Raw genomic sequence first — 24,940 nt, 5'->3', positions numbered from 1 at the left:
GTTTAGATACAACCATGTATATGTATGATAGATTACCCTGTTTAGGGGAAGAGAAAAGAAGGTGAAACCAACTCGGACATCGACGATAATGACTTTTACAACCGTTTATATTTATTTACTTATTTATCTGTTTAATTATTTCTCATTCATTTTCGTATTATATTTCTCCACTGATTTTACACATTATTTCTAAGTCATGAAAACACAAATATCTGCTCTCTTTATATTAAACGAAATTTTTGCGTCTTATTGTCCATTTTAATTTATTCGTTTAATTTTAAGTTTAATTTCTGTAACTACTGATGCTTAAAGATTTTTACATAACTCTCACCTTTTGTTTAGCCATGTGATCAACAAATCGAAGAAACGAGCAAAAATATATTGAATAAGTTTTTCCGAACAAACCTTGAAGACACAGAAAAACTTGCATTTTTAATTTTGAAAACATGAAATTAACAAATATTCATCCGACAAACATTTGTAATTGAAATCCTAAATGTGGTTATTGCGGAGGTCGACTCATGGATCTGTGGTGAATAATGAAGTCATTGCGGAGGTTGACTCATGGATCTGTGGTGAATAATGAAGTAATTGCGGAGGTTGATCAGGGATTTGTGGTGAAGAATGAAGTCATTGCGGAAGTTGACTCATGGATCTGTGATGAATAATGAAGTCATTGCGGAGGTTGACTCATCAATCTGTGGTAAATAACGAAGTCATTGCGGAGGTTGACTCATCGATCTGTGGTGAATAAATAAGCCACTGCGGAGGTTGACTAATAAATATTTCGGGAATAATGAGACAATTGCATAGATTGAGCAGTCTAATGGCGCTGTTATGTATATTTAATTTGTATTGTTTATTGGCTTTTATACATGATTATTTGTTATGTTTATCTATAGTATGCGATTGACTTTGATCAGTAATCTCGTTAAAGACCCAACTGACTAGTGACATTTATTTTGTAAACAACATAATACATTGCTAACATTTCTCTATAATTTCTTTTAATTAAATATTTAGATCATTATTACTTGAGGTAAACATTTGGTCGTGTTTACAATTTAGAATATTCTGAAAATGAATTTGATGAGAAAATGACTCTCATCCTGGTTCGAAATTTGTCTTAAGTTTTATATCAAGATTGATTATATTAGAATTTCTCATTCCTACCTTAACATTCGAAGTGGAACCAGTCTTATTGTTGTCTTCAGCTTCCACTTTGGGATGCTTTTTTTATTTAAATTATTCACTGGAATCTAAAAGTTCCAATTAATATTTCTTAGACCAAATCATTATGCTTGAATTATTGTGAATTTATTCAATGACATTTTGGATTATATTATTTTTATACATCAAGATTGTTGGCTATTTAGCAAATTCGAGGCTATTGGCACTTCAGTAGCATTCATTTGGAACTCTATAAATTTGGATTCTAAGGTCTATTGGAATTTAATTCACAATAATATAAGTTCTTTTTTAAATTTTCACATTTTATGTTCTAGGGAAATACATTATTTGTTGAATTTTACAACACTTGATTGTTTTCACTCATTTCTGTTACTTATTTTAAGACAATAAAGTATTAATATTATATTGCGTAGTGTTATACAGAGCTAAATAATATAACAAAAATATTCAAACCTTCGTGGTGTCATGAGGAAAATACCGCACATAAAAATGTATCTGTATGCTTTATGTATCCAAATACAAATCTAATATGTTAATATGAGATTCAATGACGATGTTTGAAATTAAGCCAGTTTAAATTGAATTTATTACTGGCATTTAATAATACCCGGTTTTAACTGATACTATCTGTAGGAAAAATTATCGTCGTCGCTTGGATTATTTTCAACATCAACATAATGGTTCTTGTTACTTGATATCCATCTATTGTTTGATATAAACTTTTGTGTTATAAATTCTAATGTTAACGGCCTCATTAGGTAAACGATTACAAACGTCCAATATGAAATTTTGAAGCATTCAACAATAACTGTGACATATGCGATACAGACAAATGATTCGTATTGACAACATATTTAATTTATTCAAAGTGAGCAATATCTATATGGCCATGTGAGTGTAATAGGTTATGGGGATGTGTTATTTGATCAACCTCCCATTGTGAAAAAAATGAATAGAGAGTACGCTATATAAGATACATACACAAAACGACAGCATCATTTGATCTGAGTCGGCGGACAGAACGAGACTGATATGGTGCAGGGATACGTCGACGCCTTCAAGTCGATATATATTCCGACTTCATATAAACTATTTTCTCTCCAGCTCATAATAAAACGCGAACGTTGTTTATGTGTTTATTGGTGTCCCGTTTAAGCTTTGCAACTATTTGAGCCAGGAATTCAGAACAAATTAGCATTTATAAAGGCTAAACTTGATGCTTTTAAGAATATCGACGCACCAACGCCGTTCAAAGCATCCCTTAGTTCCAGTCTTGTGTTTCGAACGCCAGATCCACCATGTCAGATTGTATAATGGATATGTAATAAAGTGGAGTCTTGAGCATATAAAATCACCCAAATCTGTATTTGTTTTGTTTCGTTTGTTTTTTGTTTGTTTGCCTGTTTGTTTTGTGCTTTTTGTATATATGAAAACGAAAAAAAAATTATACCTGCATAACTAATATTCTTTGTAATTAAAGAAGACTGAAGAACAGATGGTAAGGTTAATCAGAAATAATGATTGGATCTGAAGTCAAATTACTATTTTCTAATCATGTCAGAGTGCATTTACATGTGAAATTAGAATACATACTGACAAATAAGAGCTGAAATAGACAGAAGTAACAAAACACGACTAAATAGGAATAGGTTATGAATGTGTAATACACTCTTTTCGTGTCAGTTGCTTATATTGATACACGATCTGATCAAATGATTTAAAGACACCAATTTTGGAATATCAACCTGTGCCAAGATGCAAGCAAAATGTGTGATAATTTATAAACACATATTTGAAACATCATCCTGTACAGAGATGCAAGCAATATGTGTGATGATTTATAAACATATTTGGACATCATCCTGTACAGAGATGCAAGCAATATGTGAGATAATTTATAACACATATTTGGAACATCATCCTGTACAGAGATGCAAGCAATATGTGAGATAATTTACAAACACATATTTGGAACATCATCCTGTACAGAGATGCAAGCAATATGTGTGATAATTACAGCGTAAATAAGATACCCAAACGATTTCAGTCCTTGTTCGAAATTTTCTAGACAAAACAAAATTAATAAATTTCTTTGATGAATTAAAAAGAGACTATATTGATATTTGAGTAATTATTTGCATTACATAACAATTATAGAGATTAACAAACATATAGGGCTATGTATAAAAGTTTTATGTTGTAGTGAATAGCTGATATATCGCATAACACACTGTAAATTTATGTTTCACTAGACAAAACAATAACTTGTCAGGTTGTCGTTCGTAAAATCCATGATCAAACGCTTGGCTTATTAATTCCATCAGCCTCAGCATAATACAATATAATATACATTTTCGAAGGCAAATACAAAACAAGGACAAGACAAATAAATAAATCATAAAAACCGTTGTTTGCAAAACATTACATGGCTGTTTCTACAGGAAATAAACCTTTAAATGTATTATGTTTCAACTAGTTTATTTGAACTTGCTGCGGATGCTGGAAAATATTTTGATTGACCTTTTAAATCGATGAGCCACAACGACATCTGTTGTTTGATGTAAATTTATGTAAGGACAAATTATATCCGGATAATTCTTTGTTATAGTAGTAAGCTACTACGCAAATTTAGAGAATTATTTAAAAGATAATGTGTCGGCTGCAAAAGATAATTCTATTTGTGCATGACTGTCATTTTCTAGTCTTCTTGGTTTAAACCAATTGGTTTCAATGTTCAAAGGCGGCGTATCCAGTAACTCGGAACTCCAAGTGGGGTTGTGAGCAATTGAAATGAGTGTTATCTCACTGAAAGTGTGGGACTTTGTATCTCCAGAGAAGTTTCATTTTGAATTGAAAAATTACAGTCCAATTTAAACAGTGAACACAACAATGATTCTGCCCAAAGATCTTATCACACAATTTTTTTTTCTCGCCAGGAAATAATATTATGCACACAAAAAACTAAGACACAAAAGAATAATCCAGATGAAGGACAAACGTTCATTTCTAGAAAACTCTTTGTTATAATTAGAAGGTCTGTTACTAAAATTATTATAAAGAACATGGTAAATACAATGTCATTGACTCAGACCAAGATAAATGTTTACTTCTGTTGATAAATTTTCATGTTAGATATTTGAAACGCTTGGTAATATAAGTAGGCAAGATACCTCAAATGAGTGGTGTTTCGTTTAAGCTAGATACTTCGACTGCGTGATATAAGATTTTTACTCAAAAGAAACTATGCAAGAACAGGTGGTATAAAAATGATGTAGACATGAGTTCTCTGCAAACATGTACTTTGCAAACGGATTTATTCTTTTTTGCACCGCATCATTATCTTAATACAGTTTCCAGTACACAAAAATACGGACGAGGATTTCGTTCAAATGGTTATAATGGTTTAGATAGGGAACAATTTGAAAATACACGAATACACTAAGATTATATATTTCGAGTGAGCACGTTTATACCTTATGGACAATCCATTCGGAGCGAGTACGTGACCACCTGATGAACGATCCATTTAGAGTAAGTACACGAATACCTTATGGACAATCTATTAGGAATAAGTACGTAAATACCTTATAAACAATCGACATGGAGTAAGTACGTGAATAAATTATGGATAATCCGTTTGGAGTAAGTACGTGAAAACCTTATAAACAATACCTTTGGAATAAGTAAGTGAATACCTTATAGACAATCCACTTAGCGTAAGTACGTGAATACCTTATAGACAATACATTTGCAGTAAGCATGTGAATACCTTATAGATAATCCATTTGGAGTAAGTTCGTGAATACCTTATAGACAATCCATTTTTAGTAAGTACATGAATACCTTATGTACATTCCATTTGGAGTTGTACGTGAATACCTTTTGAACGATCCATGTTGGGTGAGTACGTGAATTACCTTACGGACAATCCGTTTGGAGTAGTGAGTGAATACCTTAAAGACATTCCATTTGGAGTAGTACGTGAATACCTTATGAACGATCCATTTGGAGTAGTACGTTAGACCTTACGGACAATCCATTTGGAGTAAGTACGTGAATACCTTACGGACAATCCATTTGGAGTAGTACGTGAATACCTTACAGACAATCCGTTCGGAGTAGTACGTGAATACCTTACAGGCAATCCGTTCGGAGTAGTACGTAAATACCTTACAGACAATCCATTTGGAGATATACGTGAATACCTTATGGACAATCCGTTTGGAGTAGTACGAGAATAGCTTAAGGACATTCCATTTGGAGTAGTACGTGAATACGTTATAGTCAATCCATTAGGAGTAGTACTCCATTAGGAGTAGTACGTAAATACCTTATACATGATCCGTTTGAAGTAGTATGGAGGCAATCCATTTTGAGTAGTACGCGAATACTTTATAGACAATCCATTTTTAGTATTACGTGAATACGTTATAGTCAATCCATTTAGAGTACTACGTGAATACCTTATCCACAATCCGTTTGGAGTAGTACGTGAATACTTATAGACAATCCATGTTGAGTAGTACTTGAATACTTTATAAACAATCTATTTGGAGTAGTACGTGAAAACTTTATGGACAATCCGTTTGGAGTAGTACGTGAATACTTATAGACAATCCATGTTGAGTAGTACTTGAATACTTTATAAACAATCTATTTGGAATAGTACGTGAAAACTTTATGGACAATCCGTTTGGAGTAGTACGTGAATACTTATAGACAATCCATGTTGAGTAGTACTTGAATACTTTATAAACAATCTATTTGGAATAGTACGTGAAAACTTTATGGACAATCCGTTTGGAGTAGTACGTGAATACCTTATGGACAATCCATTTGGAGTAAGTAAGAGAATATCTTATGGAAAATACATTTGCAGTGAGCATGTGAATACCTTATGGACTATCCATTTGGAGTGAGTATTTGAATATCTTGGGGAAAATCCATTTGGAGTGAGTATTTGAATATCTTGGGGAAAATACATTTGGAGTGAGTAAGGTAATGCTTTTGAAACATTCTGTCAAATGTTGTCTCACCTGCTGTGCCAGGTTACGTTTTTTAAAATACCAAGTAATAGCACTAGAGAAAGAAAAATAGTAGGTCCCTGTAATCTACTTTTCATAAGTATGAATATTACCAAAAAATAAATAACAGCACTATCCAAACAAAAGTGTCAGATAAAAAGATGTGAATAACATAACCTAAGCAGCGGATCATACCAATTTACATAGGTAAGTCACTCTAACATGCAGTGAGCATTACACCTCAAAGTGAACGTACCCGTCAAGGTGAATACACCCGTTAAGGTGAATGTACCCGTCAAGGTGAATGTACCCGTCAAGGTGAATGCACCCATAAAGATGAATGTACCCGTCAAGGTGAAAAAACGTATATACATATAAAGGAGGTAATGCCAAAGCTTAATGTAATCAATAGAGAGTGGAAATTACATTTGTCTATAGTGAGTCGCAATCTCTATGACAATTATACTCGTCAAGTGTCCTGACTGTTCATACAACGGTATTGGGGAAACTCGGCTATATACAAATCTATCATAACCATTGAAGCATTAAAAAAAAAGGATCACTGTGACCTCATTTTGTGTGACAGATATTTCCATCACGATTTTGTTTTTAAAAACAGCAACAAACAAAACATACATGAAGTAGAAAAGAAACTGAGTTGAATGCAAAATTAACGTTGGAGCCAACGTTAATGACAACGTCAACCCTGTCCTAAAATCTATACTTTTGTCTCGCTTATGCTTCGCAGGTGAGCACACAAGAGACATTGTTGAATTACCCATTTCAATATTAAGTCATTCTAGTGTCCCTAGACAGCATGTTTAATCATCCATTTATGAATCTTGTTTTTAACATTAGATAATTGACAATTTCTCTTTGTACGGCAGCTTTGCTTGGTACCACCTCCGAAAGCATCAAGTTGCTAGTACTCTGTAGTCTTTCAATTTGCAAACAGGCAATTAACTTACATAAAAAATGAGACATTTACGGGTGTCCTGTTACTCTAGTCTCCTACTGATTGGTCACAATTGCCATCGGATTAAGAGTAGAAGGTCGAAGTACTTGCATACTGTTATCTGTATATATTCTGCATCGTTCGATAGGTTTCTGTATTTATTACACACTGTGGGTCATGTAAAACTGTAATTTGTTATATCTTAGCTTGCCCAGAATCAAATTAATTGTCTATCTGACCAGAATCATTATTTTTTTTATCCTGTAAACAACGACAACACAGCTAATATTTTCGGTGAGTGTGTGTTCAATAAGAAAGCTAGCACTCTGATTTAACTAAATAAACAGTGACAACTTTTCTGTAACTAAATACAGAAAAGTGACCACTCTGATTGAACTAAATAAAAAATAGTGACAACTCCTCTGTAACTATACACAGCAATGTGACCACACTGATGCGACTAAATACAGAAAAGTGACCCCTTTGATGGAACTAAATACGGAAAAGTGATCACTCTGATGGAACAAAATACGGAAAAGTGACCACTCTGATGTAACTAAATACGGAAAAGTGACCACTATGATGGAGTTAAAAGTAACCGATCATGGTACATAGTTAATTTGCATATTGAAGTGAGTTAGTGAGAGACGAAACCAATGAAAACCGAATAGAATGTTGCACAAAATTTCCAGCATCAAAATGTGTCCGGACGATGAGTGCCCGATAATGTACAAATCTACCAGGTATTGGTATTGTAGAAAGAAATAAGAGCACCAAAAAATCATATATAAATCTATCAAATACTGCTGTTGTGGAAAGACAAAGTTAACCTTTTGCTGTACTAGCTTTTGTTTTAAAAAAACATCAGTTGGAAATGCTGGAACTGTGGGCCGTTTAAGATGGCGTCTTGTGATGGTGATAATTAGCCTACTCATCCGACAGCGAAGACGACGGTGAAGACGACGGTGAGCATAATGATGATGACGGAAAGAATGATGTCTTCAACTACAACCCCGATTACAAATCTGACAGACTATGCTGAATCATTCTTGTTTTTAAAGTAATATTTCATTAAATACATTTGCCTATCTGGTTTAAAATAAATTACGTCTTAAACAGAAGACGTGCACATGTTATAAAATGGTGACTACTTCTGAAAGGAGGAAACCTGTATCTGAATATTTCTAACCAAGAGGCAGAACCAGAAAACTTTCACAAAAAAAAAACAAACACGCTAAACATGGTAGGACCATAAGAACACATAATGTCAAGGTAGCACCATGCTGTTAATGTTTTGTTGTTTACATCATTGTATAAAGGTTTGGATTTTCACTTCTTTAGTGTTGTCCTTAGTGACGTACACGTACTATAATGTCATTAATATCAATTCATTTCAAACAAGATTAGGCTAAAATGAAGTATAAAGTAAAAACAAACAAACAAACAAACAAACAAAACTCTTCTCCTTGCAGATTTTCTCTTCTATAGTAAACTTTATTGCCACAGCATCCAACGCAGTAAATCTTGTATTATTTTCATTCATCAAAAGATATATTAATACGGTGAATTAATAGCATGGTGCTAATATATATTCTAATATTGTGTGTGTGTGTGTGTGTGTGTGTGTGGCTTTAACAAATTTTTAAGTCATATTGCTACGATGTCTGCAGTGTGTCAGTTTATATTGATATCTAGCACTGGGGGATCATGCCGCAGACAAGTAGCATCATGTCCCGCCTCAGTACTGGATTAAGCTAGTGCGGGGCCTGTAACCTGTAGCATATGTTATAAAGGGGCCCTATATTAAAAAAAGAACCCACATACATATTAAAACACATAAATTTTTAACTTGCATAGTAAAGTAAATGTATTTTTTTCATTTGCTGTACATCCAGATGATATGACAAATATGTCTGACATTTCAGTAATTGTATTATTTACATTAGGTAATTGACAGCTTAAAAGCATTTAGCGCGAAGCCCTTGAAAGTGCGGGGCCTTTAGCATATGCTACTTATGCTACTAGGATAATCCGACACTGTCCCGCCCAGTCACATTATCTTGACACCAGGCCGACCAGTCCTAACACTGAACAGCATGATGATCACAAACCAGAATGATTTAAAATTCGTAGGTAGGAATGATGACCAGAAACCAAATCGATTTAAATCTCAAAATAGTAAAACTTCTTACGTCGACAAGATAAGAACAATTCTGCATTACACTAAAGTTACAATACGCAACATATGAGGAAAATATTAGTATCTCATTTTGCATGCGTGTACATCAGCCATGGACTATATCTCATTTTGCATGCGTGTACAGCAGCCATGGACGGTATCTAATTTGCATGCGTGTACATCAGCCATGGACGGTATCTCTTTTGCATGCCTGTACACCAGCCATGGACGGTATCTCATTTGCATGCGTGTACATCAGCTATGAACTGGACATTTTCTCATTTTGCATGCGTGTACAACAGCCATAGACTGTATCTCATTTTTCATGCGTGTACATCAGCCATGGACGATATCTCATTTTGCATGCGTGTACATCAGCCATGGACGATATCTCATTTTGCATGCGTGTACAACAGACGTTGACTGTGTCTCATTTTGCATTCGTGTACATCAGCCATGGACGGTATCTCATTTTGCATTCGTGTACATCAGCCATGGACGATCTTTGCTCACAGTAAATGCGGTATAACTCGGATTGACATAATTATTACATTATTACATTATTAGAGTCATTACATTATTAGAGTCATTACATTATTACAGTCATTACTTCAAAGTAATAAGATCATGTTGAAATTTAGTTATATAGAGATTGTATATTTGGGAATACAGTTTGTAAGATACTAAATACGGGAAGTAAACAAATCTCTTGCAAATTCTATTACTTTGCAATGATGAACCTATGGTACTTTTCTCATCCTTAAAAATAAAAATAAAAACTAAATAAAAAAGGAAAGAACAATAAACACATCGATTACAGATGATTAGAAATTAACAAAATTTTGATAAAATGATATCACTCATTTTAGATAGATTTCTTAAAATACCAAGCTTCTCAGAAAACAATACATCTTTAAACTTTGATACATTTAGTCTCGTATAGAAACTGAATCAGAGCTGGGGTCCCACAAACTACTAAGGAGAATAACGGGGTTCAAGCACTTTCACTGAGAGATGATGCAATACATGGAGATACAAAAGTGGCAATACAAGTACCATTGTTGTTACCAAATAAGACTAAGGACTATACACAGTTTGCAATGAATAAGGACTATGCATGGTTTTTATAGAATGAGGACTATGCATTGTTTGCAGAGAATAAGGACTATTCATAATTGGCAAAGAATAATGACTATGCATGATTTGCAATGAATAAAGACTTTGTAAAGTATGTGAACATTATAGGAAGATGAATAAGAAATTGAAACAGGCAGTAATGTGTCAATAGTAATTATTGTACTGAAGATGGCGCATATTACATGTATAAACTCTTATTGCCAGAGGGACGGCCCATATCTCATGAATAAATTCATATTGCCAGGGGAACGACCCATATCTCATGAATAAATTCATATTGCCAGGGGAACGACCCATATCTCATGAATAAATTCATATTGCCAGGGGGACGACCCATATCTCATGAATAAATTCATATTGCCAGGGGAACGACCCATATCTCATGAATAAATTCATATTGCCAGGGGAACGACCCATATCTCATGAATAAATTCATATTGCCAGGGGGACGACCCATATCTCATGAATAAATTCATATTGCCAGGGGAATGACCCATATCTCATGAATAAATTCATATTGCCAGGGGGACGACCCATATCACATGTATAAACTCATATTGCCGGTGTGATCGCCCATATCAGATCCATCAATGCATATTGTCAATGGGACAGGTCTTATCACACTTATAAACTCATATTGGCAGGGGGACGGCCCATATCACATGCATAAACTCATATCGGCAAGGGGGACGACCCGTATAACATAAATAAACTCATATTGGCAGGGGGACGACCCGTATAACGCGTATAAAAACTCAGATTGCCAGTGTGACGGCCGTATCACACGTATAAACTCATATTGGCAAGGGGACAGCTCGTATCACACGTATACACTCATGTTGTAAGGGGGATGGCTCATATCACACATATAAACTCATACTGCCAGTGTGACGTTCCATATCAGACGTATAAACTCATATTGGCAAGGGGGGACGGCCCGTATCACACGTATAAACTCATATTGGCAGGGGGACGGTCTGTTTCACTCATATAGACTTAAACTGGAATGAGAACGGCCCATATCACACGTATAAACTCATATTGGCAGGGTGATGACCCGTATTTTACGTATACACTCATATGGGCAGGGGGACGGCCCATATTAAACATATAAACTCAAATTGGCAGGGGGACTGCCCGTATCACGCATATAGACTTAAATTGCCAGGAGAACGGCCCATATCACACGTATAAACTCATATTGCCAGGAGAACGGCCCATATCACACGTATAAGCTCATATTGGCAGGGGTACGGCCTGTATCACACAAATAGACTTAAATTACAGGAGCACGGCCCAGACTCCCGAATAAACTCATACTGCCATGGTTTAAACTTATTAAAGTCAAGTTCTGCGGGCAGAGGTTTCCATTTGTAATTTGCTTATATTCAAAATAATATTGTTGTCTATTTCTTACTTTTCTACACTGCATATCCAAGAATAATTTACCTTTCTACACTGCATATCCAAAAATAATTTACCTTTCTACACTGCATATCCAAGAATAATTTACCTTTATACACTGCATATCCAATAATAATTTACCTTTATACACTGCATATCCAAGAATAATTTACCTTTCTACACTGCATCTCCAAGAATAATTTACCTTTCTACACTGCATATCAAAGAATAATTTACATATCCAAGACTAATTTACGTTTCTACACTGCATATCCAGGAATAACTGTGTCTATCCTATTTTGTTTAATCAATAAATCAAACGCAACGTGTTATGTTAACCACTGATAATTTACACTGTCTTTTAAGAAGAAATTTGTATTACGAGCAGAGCATAATTGTACTTCTTGATGCGTTATGTCAGTAAATGATTTTATTTAAAAAAAATGGTTTACTTTACAAATGTCTCATTATATTTCTTACAATTTGATTACTGCTAATAGGTACTCTTACATTCAGACATAAACAGCTAAAACCGCGATTTACATATTTCTTCTTTCTACTTTGCTTATTTCTTTCTTCCGAAAGCAGGGTCTAACTTGATCCTATTGACTAAGAAAAATAATATTCTTCGCGCGGTGTTAAATTCTAATAAATTGGTATTGTCAAAGTGAAAGTTACTAATTTTATGTTTCCACGGAAGGTCAATTTGTCTGTAAACATGAATGAATGCATGGACTCAATCTCCTAATTAGACTAAAACTCCTGGCATCATGCTTAATTTCAAAGCATACTGTTTAATTATGCTTAATTTCAAAGGATACTGTTTAATTATACTAATCAAAGCGACTTGATACCAAAATGAGGGAAGTTTATAACCTTCTCGTCATTCATTATTTTGTCATTATTCGCGCTCTACTAGGTTCTAATAGGGCCTATTATAACTCGTGTACTTCTGCAGAATATATTTACGTCTGGCCATAGACTTCTTATATTTCCTTTGAATTATTTATTTTCAGGTTATGCTCCTACGGCAATATTGCTTATTCGTTGTGAGCGTCAAGTTCCTACAGAGTGCTTGCCCACGTGTATCATGCCTAGTTTAACAGATCTGAATTTCAGAAGATGAAATTCTGTATAAAATGAAAATTCGTTCTGAAAATCAACAGCCGTTTGGAATACGTTTTTAATGCATTCTAAAAATTCAAAAAAGGACACAACCTATATGAATCATTAATCAGTAGTGTTATGATTTTATAAGACCGCTTACGCTTAAAGCAGACATATTTCGGAGTAAAATGTCATGTATTCTGCGCATTTACAATTAACAATGGGTAGTACAATGGGAACCGTGCTTATTACTTTTCAAACAAGCAAATTCACCATAATCATGGAGTAACTTCTCTCAGTTGCTATCAATGTTTTGATAAACAGATACGTTTATTGTGCGAAATATTTTGCATAATCAGTGTTTCCTGGCGGGCAGGTTGTCCTTTAGCGCTAAGAAACGAACAATTATACCTTGATAATTTTTTTACTTTTCTGGTCGGTAACTAATCACAGGTTGTAATCCTCCATATAGTGTGGAGAATGTAAATTAGGCTGACCAATCAAATATGTTAAAAACGATTGTAAGAAATTAAACTGACCAATCAAATGTGTCCTAAAATAAAGGTAAGAAATATGTCGAAAACGAGGGTAAGAAATTAAGCTGACCAATCAAATAAATCCCAAACGTTAGCAAGAAATGAAAATGACCAATCAAATATATCCCAAACGTTGGTAAGAAATAAAGCTGTCAAATCAAATATGTCCCAAAGATGGTAAGAAATTAAACTGACCAATCAAATATGTTCTAGACGATGGTAAAAAATTAAGCTGATCAATCAAATTTATCCCAAATGATGGTTAGAAATTAAACTGACCAATTAAATATGTCCTCAACGATTGTAATAAATTAAACGCTGGGAGTAGTGACATACTATCATGATTTCATCACATTATATGTGAGCAAACTGATTCGCTAAGAAGTAATTTCATACATGTGTTTCAAATGTAGCAGTTAGTATTTCCTTCTAAGACATAATCGCGTTGTATTCATATTCAGTACAAAATGTCTTCATGTTATTTTGATAATTGCCATCTAATTGTATACAGTGTGATTACATCTTATTCTATCTTTAAAATAGGGATTCATGACCATTTTGTTTGGATATTTACCGTTTTGGGACATTTGTATATCAATCCGGTATGGAATCATATAGATCCTAGAAACTTCCAGTTTTGTATTGCAGACGAAAATGTGCCCTAGAAACAGTTTTGTCCACAGACGACACATTGGTTTCCATTGCTCAGTATTACAACTGTATAGTCTTAAACTAAGTAATAGAAAAGAGCGACAATCAACAAGTTTGGTAAAATTCAACAAATAATTTATTCCCCTTGAATATAAAGAAGCATTGTGAATTAAATCTCAAATAGTCCATAAAATTCTATCACGAGTAATAATGAATAAAGTCCTAATTAAATTCCAGTGGTGTCCGAATTAAGATCTAGCGCTGAAGGCGTTGATATGCCCTTAGTCTTGAATGTACCGGTGACCTGAATTGTGATAATGTTCTAACAGTCCTCCAATCAATCATGATAATATAGTCCAAGATGTCTTTGTCTGAATTCACTATGATTTCAAATTAATGTTTCTGTCCGTGAATATTATTCAAGAGCCCCCTGTATTTACAGGGAACAATAATTTGAATAAATAATTTCACCAAAAGAAATACTGACAACAAGAATAAGATAGATTCCGCCTAAAGACGCTAAAACAAGAGCGAGTAATTTCTAATGTAAGTAAGGTTACAAAACCCTCTACTTGAGCTAGGTCACAATTATCATTTTCTGGAAATACTATTATCTAATGGAATTATCTATTCTAGAACATTCCGAGTTGTTTGCAAGATAAAATATGTTATTAAATTGTACTAAGGATGAGATAAACATCCGGTAGGATAGGTATTTTATGGGCAAACCAATGTCCTTGACACAGACCCAAATAAATAGATTTACTTCTTTAGATAATGACCCTAATATTTAACCCACACACCTAGGGAAATATTACATATGTATTATCTGTTTACAAACAAAATCAGTGTCTCCGGTCAGGAAAATCGTGAACTTTATTTTGAACAAAGCCATATCCAAGATACAATTAGATATAATCATGGAGAAAAACTAACAAATACAAATTAAATATACATAAGCCCTCCACTCATTACAAAGAAACATTTATACTTAGGCTTTCTTTTAAATGTTATTCAAATATACATGTGATTAAAATTACATAAGTAGAAGTCTTGTGAATGACACAAAACATATTTGATGCAATATATTACTTCTGTACACGTGAAACTGTATCTGCAATTTGATGTCTTTCTCCTTCATGTGCCTAGTGTCAATAATGTATTCATCCGACATCATTTTCCACCATAATCATTTATGACTTTTTTTATTTTTTATTTTGCCAATGAAAGTATGATGGTCGTGATCACTAAATACAATAATAAGAGAAGGGACTGAGCTAATATACACTTCAAAATGTTGCAAAGCCAATATCAAATCCGAATATTCCTTCACGATTGTATAATAATTTCTTTTGTGCTTATTTAATTTTTATAGAAAAAATAGCACACTGGATGATCTGCACCATTTTTATCTTACTGAATCATTACTGCATCAACCCAACATCACTTGTATCAACAAACATTTTAAGAGACTGACTGAAATATGGAGCGCAAAGAAATGGTGCCCTCTTAACTATGGTCTTTTACTTACTAAAACCCTTCGTACATTTTTCATATTAATGAAACTTGGTTTCTCTGCTCAAGAACTTGGTCAGGGGTTAAGCAATTATGGAGCAAAAGTTTCGTAAATATCCAGCCATATACAAGCCTCGCTTCAGCTGCTTTTTACTGACAGGCACCGTAAATTCAGAGATAGCCTTCAACTCAGCTTCTACAGGTTTAACTTGTCCGTGTCCCACGATATTTGGTAGAAATGTAACATAGGTACGGCAAAACTCGATCGTTGCCAACTTTGACCGAAATAGTTGTTGACATGAACTTGGCGGACGACCTTGATATTTGAATGCAAATTTTGCAACATATTGTACATGTACATTGCACACGCAACGTGACCTCGCCTTTAAAGTACGTTCTATAGTGTTAGAATTACCAAATGGCTTGAATAAAATAGATTATAAAATAATATATTATATAGATATCTGTAACAATGTAAAAATGTTGGTCTTGACAAAAATTAAAACCAAAACTTTTGAAACTCACACAAACGTTAGTAGGGACTGAACATACTCATAGCAATTTAAATATGGTCTAGACTAAAAGTGATACTGAACTTTATAAACTAATACGAAATTACCAAAGATTACAAAGATATTTCCCCCAAAACGTTAAAATATTACAAACAATTTTTACAAATTGTAACAAAGATAGATATAAAAGTGAAACGTTGCAAATTTATGTTTTACACATTAAAGAAAAAACAAATCATACCGAATGAATGAGGGGTGACAGATGTTCCCATAAATTTAAAAGTTTAGGAAATTGAAAATTTTGATTTTTTGATTTTTCTTATATATCATAAAAAATACATGTACAAAATGTTATGATATTTTGAGTGACAAACACTCGCTACTTACTAATAATCAAACATAAACGTAGGCGCACACGTAAAGGTAAACATCCCTCTTGAAACAATTGAAAGATCGACGGAGAGAATGTCGAATATCATGGCTCGTTTTATAGAAACAAAAAAAAATATTTTCGACACGCTCTTTAACATTCTGTCGATCTTTGAAATAATTTCTAAGCTGAGGGGAATTGTAACCTTCACTACCTTCTCAAAGGAAATGCATAGACTTTACTCAATTTTCGTTGTACTGTTTTATGTTTTATTGTTGTTGGTGTTGTGTGTATGTATTTATTTACATTTTCAGGCAATTTGCATCAATTTTTATATAGAACTTCATCATTAAGAATTTAAAACCAGTGGGGAGTGGAGATTTCCCCTTATTTGAAAAAGGCAGAAATTATTCTCTGTAGTATTGGGGGTTATCATGGGCTGGTCTGGGGTCAGTGAGAATTTAACATTGAACAGACATCTAGGAATGATGCGAGTCTGTGGTCAGTCTGATTTTTCATTCTTAAAGTGTTTGTAGGATTATATTTGAGTGGGGGTCTGGGGTTAAGGTGATTACTGTTAAAAATGTCCATAGGATTACAATGAGAGTGGGAGTCTGGGGACTTAGGAAATTAACATTAACAGTTTCCACATGTTAAATTGCAATGTGAAAAACGTTTGTCATTTTACTAGACAGCAAAACATATTACTGACCATCACCAACACTCACGAACACGACGTTGGACTGTCCATCTCCCACACTTACTAACCAAAACACCATTTAAACTGACCATAACCCACGCATCTACAGACAAGGATTCCCATTTATTTACTAACCCATACAACGTTTAGATTGATCACACCCATTATTATACTAACCAATACTAAGCTTTGACTGACTGATACGTACAATTATTATTAACTAATGAAAAGGATGCAGTCATACATGAAATGCATGAATATACCATTATCAATTAAATGAACGAAGAGAAAATTGTAGGTGTGCTCTCAAACATGCACACAAACCTACCAGGATGATGAAGTTTTAGCTCTTTTTTGTTGTTATTTGTTTATAAAGACATAACAAATCACAGACATAAAGATATAAAAAGACATGATTCATTGACAAAAATGGAGTAGTACCTCTGTTTCTAACAGAACTCGATGGCTGTGAAAAGGGCCGTTAGGGTTATTAACCAAATATGGTTAACACGTAACACACCTCTACATTTTTTATCGTCGAAGGCTTCCCCTTGCTATCAGTCCATATTCTAACATTCTTTTGAGACAATCTTGTCTCTCCACAAAGATTCTTCTGAGAAAGATAGCTGAAGCTGTCCTTTCCTTGATCATCCACTTGGCTATGGCAGAGGTCAGTATGTCTTGAAGAACAACATATTTGATGTCTAGGTCGAACTCATTACACCTGTCATGAACATTTTGACTTTCTTGAAAACGGATGACACAAAGATAAACGCGCATCTGTATATAGTATTTAGGTTGATCGAAATTGATTAATAGGCAAATGGGATTCGACTAATGTGGGTACGTGAGAAAGCTTGCCAGTTGCTTCTCGTGGGTCGGTGGTTCTTTCCAGGGATTTCCCGGGTTCTTCCTGCACCATTAATACTGACCGCCATGTATAGTGTGCTGAAAAATGGCGTTAAACCCTACAACAACAACAACAATTAATAGGCTAATAATATTATGTAAGAGTCAGCTCACATGATTACTATATTTGTCAGGAAGCAATATATATATAATATATGGTAGAATATAAGAGTGAAAATGTGAAACAATAAGAGTGAAAATGTGAAACAAGATGGTTTAAGCAAATGACAGGTTTTGGCTTTTAAACTTTGTTGTTCACAATTTATTCATTTTAGTTGGAACACCTAGAATCGTTTAAACAATCTGTTGGCGACATGTAGTTTCATGGTCATGTTGGTGGGTCAATTCTCAAATGTTTTCTTCTCCAGTTTGACGCATTACATTTTGTCCTGGTGTCATTGATGCTTCGTTAAGATTTTATTTGTCGATGAGTTCGTTTTGAAGAACTTCTTTTCCTTGCTATAAAGCTAAATCTTTTAAAGCTTAAAATCTTCTAGACTCCTTCGGTTCTAACATGGGCGCTACCGCATGAAGAGCTTATTTTTACATATATGGTAAACGATTTCCTTATTTCCGAACGACTCCGTGGTGTACAGAATGCATCTGCTTGTACAATTCAATAGAGAATCGTTTTCGAAAATGTAGTTTCACAATGTCTTTTTTTTTCGATGATAAAATCTTTTAACCAAGATTACCTTGATACTAATATTGACATGACATTGACAAAATACAGTTTACTGACAGGACGATAATGAGGCTATACAAGTTATCAATGAACATGATACGTGAAAGATGCTTTAACCATCCTCGTAAACAGCAATGGTAAAATCAACTTTGAAAGAAAAGACCGTTAGCGACGGAGCGGCTGTGTCTTCTAACACTTTGTATTCGGCTACATCTGAGTAAATAAACAATAATTTCCGTTATTTATTCAATTCGACAGGGTAGTAAAATATATGTAAAATCGATCATTGTTGCGAATGTGTTTCACGGGAGCGAGAGCATTGTATCCACCCGGAATACAAAAAAAAAAACAACAAACGGGGACGAAAAGTAATGGACTTTTTTTCTGCCGTAAAAATAAGGCATTTAAGACGATGAGCAATTTTGTGGTGCTTCGCCAAAATGATCGCTGGAACTAACTTCAATCGCTCCGACAAGATTTTGGTCATTCATATAGTATCCTACGGAAGTTCGCATGGTATAGGAAGTCTGTCGGGGATTGATTAATGCTGGAATTTGGATTCATAAAAGAGATGATCATTTTTTGTATAACTGTTCTTGCACCTGTACGCTCAGCATATCGATATCGCCGATGAAAGTGTTGAGACATTGGTTGATAGTGAGTGCTTGAATAGGATGAATTATTTCATCCAAAGATAATTTTCAATGAGCTTCTGGATTCCACTGTATAGCGTGAGGTAATTACTCTGTGAAACAATATAAGGTGTTGTTGGGAAACACATCCATAGAACCGTCACTCGTTAATGTTTAATATAATTATTTAGTCATAATTTGATAGTATTGGTTTCCTGATCGTGGTCAAAGGATAATGATTTACTATATGTTTCAAAGAAAATTGATGTTATTGAGACTAAAAAAGTTAATATGGTGACTGTCGGGGTCAGCAAGGCTTGAAAGTAATGCCTTCGTAAGTTATGTGCCGTTTTTGCAAGAAGGATAGCAATTAGCTTCTAGTTTCAGTTTTTATTAATTCGTCTACAAAAATGGCGTTAAACCCTACAACAACAACAACAACAACAATACATGTTGTTGTTGTAGGGCTTAACGCCATTTTTCAGCACACAACTTTCCTGGACTCCAGTCGTCGTCCTTTCGGTACTGTTCTGTGGCAGGAAAGTGAACAATTTCGTATACTTTTAAGAGCTGTTATATGTGATCGAGAGCATGAAGCGATTCAACGTTCCTGTCCAAATGCATCCTTCATTCTTTTAACGTTATGATTGGTTTTGAATACTTCACTTTTCCGTGGCAGGATGATACAAGTTAGTGTGAGATTACACTTTGCATTTCATTAAACATTCGTATAGCAGATATGTTCTACGTCGTTCAGTCTACATTTCAGGAAAACGACGTAGAACATATCTGAGCATCCAAATACCTGCACAAGCTAACATTTTCAGCAGACATCACATAGACACAGCAGAGTTACTTGATTTGCAATTGTCAGTTTTACAAATACTATGTGCCAGATACTTTCTTTGTCATCTCACGCAGCAGACCAGATTCTCTAACTTCACGAATGGTCATCAGAAACAATCTGATTTCATCATAAACAATCTGACGTGAGTTTTTTTTGTTGTTGTTGTTTTTTTACATGGTTTCTATTATCTATTTTATTATCACAAAAACAAACAATTTATAAATTAAATTCACTTGAATTAGCTAAAGTTCCAGCTGGTCAGATGGACTGGCATGCACCAGTCCACCGGGAAATAGTCGACATCGGACCGGCGGGCTGGCAGTAATTTTGTACGCTGTGTATATCAAATTATGTGATTCGCGCATGGCTTATAAATATGAACATAATGACGGTTTCAATACGAATATAAATATGGTTTCAAGTACTGATTATGCTTCTGTACTCTCTAGACCAGTGATGAATTTCCACTAATTGATATTGCATAAAAGAATTAGAAAAATAATACTCTCTCTCTCTCTCTCTCTCTCTCTCTCTCTCTCTCTCTCTCTCTCTCTCCACACTAAGTGATCTTAGGGAACCCGAGTGTCTGTCGACACTAAGTGATCTTAGGGAACTCGAGTCTTTATAATTTTACGTGCACCCTTTCACTGAAATGTTTGGCCATAACACAATTCTCCATGTACTTCGGTACTACTACTACTACTACTACTAATGATAATAATGATAATAATAATAATAATGCTAATAATAATAATAACGATAATAATAATAACAATAATAATAATAATAATAATAATAATAATAACGATAATAATAATAATAATAATAATAACAATAATAATAATAATAATAATAATAATAATAATAATAATAATAATAACGATAATAATAATAATAATAATAATAATAATAATAATAACGCAAGTCTAAAATATTATGATGTTCCTCAGAATGAAGAGTCAGCATATGCATTGTCAATGCACATCAGTCTTTGTGTACATACTGAACTGGTAAACCAGTTTTCTAAACTGTTTAAAATACTAAATCTTGAGTTTTAATCTCTAACCACTTTCTTTGTATCGTAATAATTGTTGAAAGCAAAATGTAAGACTTTGCTCAAGTATTTTTTTCCATTTATGTATACCACCAGCCACATTTAACTACCTCCTTGTATCTTAGTTTCTATAGCATTCTTGTCTTTACAAATGGCAACACTGTACAACAATAACAATTTGTTTATCCACTGTACAACAATAACAATTTGTTTATCCAATGTTCGAATCTCGATACAAGGCAACATAAAAAAACTAGTTATCACAAATATAGAAAAATGTAACTAAATCACCACTAACATGTGCATAATTAACTGTACAAATAAAATATCAACTTTCCCTGCACGTGGCCTGTTCGACACACCGTATAATTTAATGAAGAGAAGCGATGTGCACGAATACGTGTCATATTCATCGTCATTAAACATGTCGCCCTATAATTCGTTTAACAGTCACGATTAGTGCCGATCATGACATCCATCAGAACTCTACGAAGTGCCATCTTGCAAACTATGAAGCTTCTCATGTATCATGCCTGACCAGTTTGTAACTTTTATAAAATTTTGTATTTTTCTTAATTTAATTCACTCGCCTCTTTGCGTGAAGTGCCTTCTCACAAATGTATACCACAACTAGAATAGTTCTCCTATTTACACTTAAATTCAATATACATCTTATTTATGTACGCATATAATGTTTATTTACAATAAGTAGCTAATGCCAAGCACTGTTTATTATCTGTATACAGGTATTAGGACCGAAAGAGAGATGATACCGGAGGATATAAAGTTTGGCGGATTAATACTTAAAGAAGTAACATGCGGTGAAAATTGAGGTGAAGAAGTAAAACATAAACAAGCATATAAATTAGATTATATTATTTATTACATGACTGTTTTGTAATTCTCTCTGATATTGCTAGTAATGACCACATGTACTTTAAAAATGGAAAGTTTGATAGCCTGCGGGTTACGTGTATAGGTGTAATTTGACTGTCAGTCAAGGGGCCAATATGGGAGCAGTATTTATAGGGGATACCGTGGGACACACGAGGACATATAAGGAAAACGGGGAGTTGTACCGTAGGGACAAGACTTTTCAGATCACCCTGGGAATGTATAGGGACAAGAGGAATTTAACATGGAGAATTTTAACATGGGTGGGATTATAGCGGGACAAAAGGTATTGGGACTGTATAATGACAATAGGAATGGAACAGATGGGTGAAGTCACGGTACTGACTATTGGCAACAATGTAGCAAGTGGCTGACCTGTATACGTTGTATCTTAGGTAAACATATGTAAAACAGATGTATAACACTAAAAAATGTTTTAGGCCGGAAAGCAAATCTTTTCTTGGCAATGGAATGGCTCTGAAAAGGGTTTTCTTCTTCTTTTTGTTCTAATTTATTCTTTTCCTCCACCAACTCCTTATTTTCTGTCCTACATTTTTCTTCTTTTTCTTCTCTTTCTCCTTCTCCTCCTCCTCTTTTTTCCGCTTCTCAGTCTCCTCTTCTTTTTCTCTTTTTTTGTTTTAGGCTGTCATTCTCTTTTTGTCGTCTTCATTCTCCTTCTTTCCTTTTCTTGTTACATCGGTTCCCTTAGTCTTTCCTTCGTTTTTCTCAAATTGTTGATTTCCATTTTCACCCTATGTGGGCTATAAGAATAATAATCATCATTTAGTTCGACGAGCATCTCCTCCACCATACCCAAATCATCTACTGCTTCTTACAACGTCTTCATTTTGTCCATGTGATTATTGCCATCTTCTTAGATTATTCAATGTTGAATGGCGCGAAATGTTTGTTTGTTTGTTTAAATTATAGAGGCGTTCGCTCATGTGGTGCATGTTCCAATGGTTAATGCCTGCATCGCAAGCTGATAATTATTCCTAGGGAAGGAATTTGAGCCACATCCCCCAGGCGTTAATGCACTCAATGAGTGTTGTTAATTTAGCCTCAGATCGTGTGACTATAAAGTCCTTAACGACCTGAACGTAGGGCTCTCATGAGTGGGAATGGACCTAACACGTACTCATGTTAAAATAAGAATTTCTCAGTCTATCAACTGAGCCAGGTGTCTACCAAAGCAGTATGTGACGCGCATACTGATTGGACGCCACTATGACGTCAATTCGGGAAACCTGGTTTTAGACGGATGGAAATGCTTCCACATCTCCGTCGTGGTACAGGAAGTCCGGGAGAGGCAAGGGAGGAGAGATACCCGGCAGCAGGCTCAAACGCACAAAGCCCTGAAACGCCAACCCGTACATAACCAAATCTGGTCCAGTTATTTAATGGACAATAAAAATACCAGTAATGTGTAAGCTACCTATGCGATTAATCGAATAAATTGAGTCAAAATTTTCAAACATTATTCATAAATAAAGTTAGGATTTAGTGTACGGAGTGTAAAAATAAACTAATTAAAAACCAATCAGTAAAGTCAAAATGACTTATGTATAGTTGGTATCGCGCATAATACAAATTGGAGAATACAAATTTTGATGGCGGTAACAAAACGGATCAAATTAGAATATTAAAACAGAGATATTATCGAAAGCAGTTTCCCAGCCTAAATGGAAACCGCATAATTCACTTTGGCAATTGTGGCAGGTAGCTCGACCTTTTCCATATGGAGATAAAACGGGGGTGATCAGAAGTAAGGTAGCACCTGGTTCACAGCTCAACTATCGTCAGTCCACCAATAATTGGATTGCTAACATCCCAGCTGATAATTTGCTTGCATACTGGAGAGTAAAGTTTCCATTTAACTGCAGCAGTACCCTCCTCTATTATTCAATATGAGGAGACTTCACTGACATGCAGATATCATCGGACATTTATCTTTCTTCTTCCACAATTATGTGGGTCCTTGTGTCCGCAATTGTAGCATGTTATCCCATGCACCCACATGCCACTCCGTCAAGGTACCAGACTGGGCTCCAATGTTACTCCCTCGATGTCGCCAAAGTGAACTACTATTTTTCCTTCAGGCAAGCGGTTTCTCCCAGTGAAGTAATTCGGCAGCTATTTCACTATCCACGGCTACAACATAGTCCTTGTAAGGCTGGTGGATCATTCTTATCCATTCCAAATGGCAATTCCTGGCCGCACGTGGTCGCTAAAGATTACTGCTCTTCGATGTTCACTGGTCGACATATTCAACCTGAATGGAATGATGGAATTAAGTGAATCAAATGAATGGTGCGAATGATTGACTGACTGAATTTGAATTAAAGAGGTTTTCGTACGATTGTAAATGTTCCTCTCTTTAATACATGCACTGCATGTTTTTAACTACTCCTGGGGGAAGGAATATGTGCCATATGCCCCAGGCATTTATGTGCTTACAGATCACTATTTAATTTTGCATTCAGGTCGTGTGACTAAATGTCCCTACCGACCTGAATGATGGGCTTTCATGAGTGGGAATGGATCCAACACGCACTCATGTTAAAAGATGTTATTTCAGTCTGTTATCAACTGAGCCACGTGCCTACTAAAGTATTATGTGACGCTCGTAGCGATTGGT

This window comes from Sinohyriopsis cumingii, chromosome 2 (genome assembly GCF_028554795.1).
Source record: "Sinohyriopsis cumingii isolate HCF-2022 chromosome 2, ASM2855479v2, whole genome shotgun sequence".
In the NCBI taxonomy this organism is placed as follows: domain Eukaryota; kingdom Metazoa; phylum Mollusca; class Bivalvia; order Unionida; family Unionidae; genus Sinohyriopsis; species Sinohyriopsis cumingii.
The sequence above is the reverse complement of the archived record's forward strand: the minus strand, read 5'-3'. Positions refer to the sequence as shown.